This window comes from Notothenia coriiceps, unplaced genomic scaffold, assembly GCF_000735185.1.
Source record: "Notothenia coriiceps isolate Sejong01 unplaced genomic scaffold, NC01 NC01_scaffold00024667, whole genome shotgun sequence".
NCBI lineage: Eukaryota > Metazoa > Chordata > Actinopteri > Perciformes > Nototheniidae > Notothenia > Notothenia coriiceps.
In genome coordinates, this window is record NW_011357368.1 from 8,572,249 (window position 1) to 8,579,948 (window position 7,700).

General features: G+C 38.7%; 2 protein-coding genes across 3 annotated transcripts in view; both read left to right on the forward strand.

Moving 5' to 3' along the window:
• The window catches only part of LOC104955348 (ral guanine nucleotide dissociation stimulator-like), a 111,084-nt gene that overhangs the window by 30,633 nt on the left and 72,751 nt on the right, over nucleotides 1–7,700 (forward strand).
• The window catches only part of lipeb (lipase, hormone-sensitive b), a 98,439-nt gene that overhangs the window by 8,663 nt on the left and 82,076 nt on the right, over nucleotides 1–7,700 (forward strand). The window lies entirely within an intron of this gene.

Consider the following 7,700-nt stretch of genomic DNA (forward strand, 5'->3'; position numbering starts at 1 on the left):
CACACACACACACACACACACACACACACACACACACACACACACACACACACACACACACACACACACACACACACACACACACACACACACGGTTGTTATGCATTGCTTTGAGAAACTGGTTGCACATCAAACAGCACATGCCAGCAGGTTGGCCCCCCCACAGTTAAACCTCCCGCCAACAGACCACAGAGGCTGCCATCCCACAATAACACAACCTGCATCCGGACCCTGTTTGATGATTCCAGATCAGTATTCACCACATCTCTCTGCCTCAAAGTATGTCGGCGAGGTCACTGCTCGATATTATACTCCCTCACAAACAGATTTAGAAAAAGCAGAAAGACTAAATGCGACTCCTGACACGAGAGCACCCCAGGGCTCTGTGTTTGGCATCCTCTCATTCACCCGTAACGGCACCCTGACCCGGAGAGAGGTTTCCAAAACACAACACACTTTCATCCGCTTGTTGGCAAACATCAGACACTTCAATTTCATTTATAAAATAGCACAATATACTAACTACCCTCGTCTTCTTGTCTGCACGATGGTTCATTCTTAGTGTTGTTGGGAAAAGCCTGTTGCTTTATTCTTTAACCATGTACGCGCAAATGTTGGTATAAACGAACAAACCTGGCAATATAAAGGTTAGCAAAAATGTCCTTTTGATTGTAAGATAAGTTGATTAACGATTAAGATAATTTCCATATATCTTACAATAACTTGGCCACCGATGAAGATTGGTATCATGTCCATTCATCGTACATTAAGTCTGTAACGTAAAAATTATCAAAGTGATTTCCATATATTGTACATTAAGTCGTTAACTAAACTATAGTGACAGGTGACAGTGTAAGGCCCTCAATATGTAGCAGTACTGCAGTAGTAAACAGACTTCAATGTGTAATATCTGTGGTGTTGAATACATGAGCACACAAGCTTACGTTCCACATTTCCACACACACGAATGTCAAGTTGTATGTTCCGCATTGGCACTAAGGTTAAATCGTTTGGTGCAGAATCATCATCATGTTTCCCAGAGATACAGGGGTGTGAAAAGAAAGGTTAGGAAGCAGTTGAACCTCTTAAGGGAAATGATTACCTCCCCATTGCTCTCTTATAATACAAGCAATTTCACAGATTCCTGGAACATACATTACATCCCCATTATATCTGGTCCATTCGCTTTGGAAAATCAAGCTTCAGGGGTCACGCTGTGACGCTACTGTAGAATGGCCTGTGGATTTGAAAGCTTTACTCTCCGCAGCCACATTACTTTGCTTCTCTTATACTGTCAATCAATCTGTATTCTCAGACTCAATGTGCTGTACTATTTAGACCCCTTTTTTCTGCAAAAGTGCTGCGACAAAATCAGAAAACTCTAACTGAAGACGCTTATACAACAGTTTGTTAATTGCCAAGCTGTCTCTCGATATCAATTAATGACAAATGAAAGTGTTTCGCAGTCTCACGATGACAGCTCCATCTTTCTCCGTGAGAAACGCTCACATAAAAGTGTCTCTGCTTGCATCTCAGAAAGACTTTATGAACTGTCGCAGTTAATCATTGTGGAAATATTCTATTTTCTAAGATTCTGATGCATCGAGGTTTTTACGGTGGCGCAGCTGGATGACAAAGTGAAGACAGAAAAAAATAAATCTTCAGGCAGCGACCGATCTGCTCCGTCTTATCGGTAAATATTTGTCTTTTTGCTGGAAAATGTGGCCTTCAGATTCCATGCTCTCCAGGCTGATGAGCTTCTTACCAACTTTTACATTTGGAATTTTTCTAAAGGCACCAAATGCGTTCAGCTTTTAGTCTCAAGTCCACACAGCTCACAACATGATGCTGCCTCAACACTGTAGTCAATCAATCAATGTTTATTTATATAGCCCAATATCACAAATGTTACATTTGTCTCAGTGGACTTTATTTATGTAGTAAACATAAATAGACCCTAATCAATAATATTGATTCACAAAAACACGTTTGAGTGTCCTTAAAAAGCTTTCAGCGTAGTTTAAGCTTTTTGAGTAAAAACAGAGGATGCATTTGAGATATCCATAACTATTTATTGGATCAGCAAGAAACCATACTTCACATAACGGTAAACAATTCCTCTTCAGTTTCAGTGGTGCTCTTTAACTAAAAAAAAACTATTCGTATTGTTATGAACTCACAAACCTAAAAATGGGGCCATATCCACATTATAAAATATGAATAAGAAATGGACATCGTCACTGTCATGTCCCAATCTTCTTATTTTTTAGCATTTTGGACATGTCTAACCCCCGAACCATAAGTAACATGATGGACAAGATCTAAGTACAACTGAATAAGACAGAATTAGATGACCAACATGTTACAATGAACTCTCATGAACTAAAAAACACTAAGAAAGGGTTAAAGTTCTACAACTAAAACACAGAGAGCACCTGAACCACAAGCTCATAAGCATACGTTGGTTTTGTCGTCTAAATGGAAATCTATTATTTACCAAATGAATATCATGCTGCAATGAAGAAGACTTGAAACTAGAGATTAAGACCATAAACTCTTCAGGAAAATGTTCAATAAGGTAACAAACCAAGTTAGAAGTAGGGTCGTTTTCTCGTATACACTTTTATACAATGTTTAATATATTACAGAAACAGTATTTTTTTTTTATATTTTTTTGTCCGTCTTCCACTCATCTGAGACAACTAATTCTTCAATTAGAGCAATGAAATAGTGGATAAAAACTTCAACTTGAGGGAATACATTGTAAATATGTGCACAAAACTAAAAAGTACCTTCGTAGACTTAAGTACAAATATCAAAACCAGTGAATGCATGATCAGAAAAGTCTAAATAAAAGGAAGTTGAGAGGAGTTCTTGAGTCAGTCCGCAGCCTATAAATAAAATAGACTTGTCTTTTCCTGAGATGACAGCTGCAGTCTTTTGAATCAAACTTTGTGCCACCTTCAACTTTCTCTTCAATGGATCTCGTGACACTTTAGTGGGACTGACGATCTGTCAATCACACTTCAACATTTTCAAAGACCTCCATATTTTCATTTCCACTCTAACTTCCAGCCCATTTTGAAAAGTGTCTGGAAACCAATGTTTCCCTGCTTTAAAATGGATGGGAAGGATATGAAAAATATGCCTTTCAAAATGTGAGATATATCACTCCACATTTGTCCTTCAGGCACGTTTTGCAGAGGAGAGCAGCCTCCGTCAGTTTTGCACATTACAAACAGTTAATTATTAATTAGCCAATTATTTCTGTCCAAGGGGTATTTACAGTGTGATGGATGTGTGTGTGTGCGTGCGTGCGTGCGTGTGTGCGTGCGTGCGTGCGTGCGTGTGCGTGTGTGTGTGTGTGTGTGTGTTGAAGCAGATGCGTGCGTGCGTGCGTTGAAGCAGAGGGGAGATGGATAGTCTGAGGGATGGATCCTGCCTGAAGGCACAACAGCTGCACGGCCTTAATGAATAATGTACACATCGGTGTGGGTAACAACCCACGGTGTGTGCTGTTGTGTGTGTGTGTGTGTGTGTGTGTGTTGTGTGTTGGTGTCGTGTGTGGTCTGTGTGTGTGGTGTGTGGTGTGTGTGTGTGTGTGTGTGTGTGTGTGTGTGTGTGTGTGTGTGTGTGTGTGTGTGTGTGTGTGTGTGTGTGTGTGTGTGTGTGTACAGTGGTGATGTTGCTTATGCTGCTTGTATGCTTTCTGAAGTTACTCTGTTATATTATCACCAGTGTTTTGATAGGATCATTTTTAAACCGTCCAATCTTTTGAATTATACAACATCTGGCATGCTTGAAACATAAAATCCATAATTTTAATGAACAGACTTTCACAGTTTACAAGCTCATCAGGGACGATCCAGACACTGACTTTGAATGTATCAACATCTGGTCAATAAAGCCTGATCCATTTGCAATCGTTATACAGTTAAACTGGGGCTGTCATTGTTAAAGAGGACATATTGTGCTCATTTTCAGGATCAGACATTCGACATTTATATTCCCAAAAGACTATAACACACCACAGGAAAATGAAAACCCCAAAAAAGCATAATAGGGCTCTTTAACGTCCACTATTACTCTAGAAACGTCAACGTATAAAATAAATGTAATCGCAAATAAATAAGTTTGACTCCAACCTCCTCCTGTAATCCCAATTGCAAATTGTACTTGTGTGATTGCAGATCGAAACATAGATAACAAGAAGATATAACTCGACGTGTCAAATGGAAAATTACGTTTTCAAATTAAATTCGTGTTTAGACGTCTTTTAACCGAAACACAATATGTCTGAAGTCTCCGGGGCAAAGCACATCTTTGCTAATGTTAACAAAGACTAGAATTACATTTGTCAAACCAATATGTTCTGGATAAACTGTAAATGATTAGACATTGATCAGTGTTCATGGACCAGATTTTGATGTCTAGATGCTAACAATGCTACTAAGTCAGGGTCAAGCTGTGTTAGCGACAAGAGCTAAGATAATTACAATTCAATCACTAAATGGATCGCTTTGAAGTGGTTTACTGGAGTCACACTGCTGGCTTTCGCTGCCGTGACTTTTGGTCGCACAGTGATGATACTTATCTTATACCATTGGAATCTGTGGAATCTCAGCTTTCAGTATCTAGTTTGTGCAGATAGCATGAAGTATACATTATCTCTACCGTGAGTTCTGTGCTAAGTGCGTTAGCATTTTTTCGCTTAGTGCTAATTCAGAGGCTTGGTGTTATCCTTTGTTTCCGGCTAAAAATTGTTAATATTGTCTGATAGCTGAGTTTCTTCCCGTTAAGTGGGTATGACACATTCATAGGTTGTTAAATGTTAAGAAGCCCTGAGACACAGTTTCGTGCAATATTGTTGTGTTTGGGCGGGGGCTATCGGGCTTAAGAGGTTAAGGTAATCTTACAATGTAAAATAAACTCTTTTAAAAGTTTCAGTTTCTTAGATATGCTTATTCAGTATGTAATTAATTGGGGTGATGTTACTTTACAGGCAATCTGTTTATATTGACTTTGTAGCAGATGCTGCTTATATCTGTTCCTCATGTTGTTGTCTGCTAATTAAGTGCAACTTGTGCCAACAAGTCAGTAATCATCACAACTAAACTGGGATGTTGAAATATAAAAAGTAAAAACCCTCTTATTTCTCTCACAAGTTGGTCATGGATTCTTTATAACACCACCACACATGTTTTTACTTTAGCCTTGAATGCTAGTTAACACAAGTATTTCAACACAGTCTCACGGCATTTCGTGTTATAGTCACGAAATTAATCTATTGATAGGTGTCACACAGAACGATTTTAAAAGCAATGTAAATAATAACAAATTTGAAGGAAAAAGAGATAAAAAAAATACAGATTTCAGTATTCTGACACAGAACGATTTTAGAAGCAATGTGTTTCGTGCCTCCACCAAATAATAACAAATTAGAAGGAATTTTTTATTTTTTTTAAATACAGATTTTTTTTAAATACAGATTTCAGTATTCTGAGCCCCATTTCTTTTCCTCGCGGACGGCAAAAAAAAAATCTGACATTATAACAATTAAAATAAAAGGGTTAGGCTTAGGGTGAGATATTGAGTAAGAAAATGTTTTTATGAACCCCACAGCTTCAGGTCTTCCAAGACCCGACCGGACAAAAAGATGTGGTGCAGGCACGAAACACACTACCAGTAGAAATACATTGCTTTTAAAAACGTGTGACACGAAAAAAATGCAAAAATGGTGTTGGTGAAAACGAATCAATAGATTAAATTAATTTCTTGACTATAACACGAAATGCCGTGAGACTGGGTTGAGTATTTCGATCGTTTTTACAAATTATTATCCATAGACCATTAGACCACTTTTAACCTATTGTCACCACTAAATAGAGTTTAAAAAGATCTGTTTGCTCTCATGTCCGGGTGTGTTTTTGAAGAGGAGTGAAGTCACTAACAAGGACACAGTATCCAGCAGCTTCAGGTAATGATATCGCAGCAGGTGTCTATGAGCAGCTTTAAGGTTTTAATCACAGGTTCCCAACCTTTCTGAAGACTCCTGGAGAGAAAAGTGTACAGCAGCGACCAAACCCCTGAGCTGGAAGTGCATTAGCGGCACAGTTGGTTTAATAATCTCAGTGGGATTAGCAGTGCTGGCACACCTCGTACTTTACAGGGAGTGAGGAAATCACACCATAATTGAGAGGGTCTCTGTGTCTCTATCCATATTCTTCTACGTAGTTATTCTTGTCAACATCTGAGAAATGACGTCCTTTGTGTACTCTCAGAAATATGAAATCCTTGCAATCAAAAGTAGTGTGTGGAAAGGCTAAATGACAAACTGCTGAGTTGTTTCAGACGTGTGCCGACTGGAGATGGACTGACAGCAAGAGAAAGAAGCAGAGAGAATAATTACTGATAAGAGCAGAGAGAAAAGTGTTGAACAATAAATGAATCCACATAAATGAGACGAGTGGAATAACACGCAGTCCATTTCATTCTGAGAAACTGTTCGGCTGTTTCTCTTTCAAACCTCGACAGGCTGGAAAGAAGTTCGATTTCTGCTTTCAAGTCGTTTTCAGAATTTCAAGTATAACCTGCAAAAAAAAAGCTATGAGCATGAGCCTCTGGGTTTGGTAACGTAATTCTAGTTTTGGCTGATGTTGGTAGAGTGTAAACTTTCCTAAATCTGATAAAAACCCTTCGAAAGTTGCTAACGATAGCCTGAACCCAATACAATACAGAATCGTCCAGAAGCCGCGTTCACACGTTTTGAAAATCTTTTCTGCAAGTCCATTAAAGGAAGTTCGCTACTGAAATGGTCTTTGGACTTGTACTTGTCTTTGGCAAAACCAAAGACCAAAGACAAGGCTTATTATTATTATTGAACTATGTTTGGTTACCACTTTGGAAAGTAAGCTAAGGTAGGTTAAGAATAAATCAATCAATCAATCCAATATTATTTAAAAAGCCAAATACCACAAATTTGCTTCAGGGGTCTTTCCAATACACGACACCATCTGTCCTCAGACTCTTGCAGCAGATAAGGAATACATTCACCCAAAAACCTACTTCTAGCTTATATCGAGGTACAAAACTGCCTTTACAGTTCTTTCACTTAATCTCCTGTGTTTTGGTTTCTGTAAAAGCTACGGAAAAAACCTCTCAGAATTCTTTATTTACGGCGTATCAACACCACAACACACGTACACTCTTGAACATGTGCAATCCAGTTGAGGTAGAGAGCATCGTAGAAGTGAAATAAAAATTTAAAAAACATTCCCTAACATAACAATTTGTAGATTTGCAAACCAGATGAAGCATCAATAAACAACAAGTAATCACAACACAGACTGTGCAGCTGCAACTGAGCACCTGTAAGTCATTCAGATACACAACACATCAGCTGCACTGCTAGATTATACAGTATGTAAATGAAGTGTTTTTAAATTAAAGTGGAGAGGTACTCAGTTTATTCAAACATTGATTTGATGGTGATGAGGGAGATGGTGAGAAAGCGACTTCTGACCTCTCTGTGGATGACCGAATGAGGGAGCGTCTATTTGGAAAATCTATTTGTTTCAGGAAGTATGAAAGGACTTTGTGTTTAGGGTTGCCAGAAACTGACCATGATCAAAATCGATTATTCGTAAGCCCTGGCGAATAATAATCGATTATTCGACCGACCGCCGCCGCCCCCCCCCCCC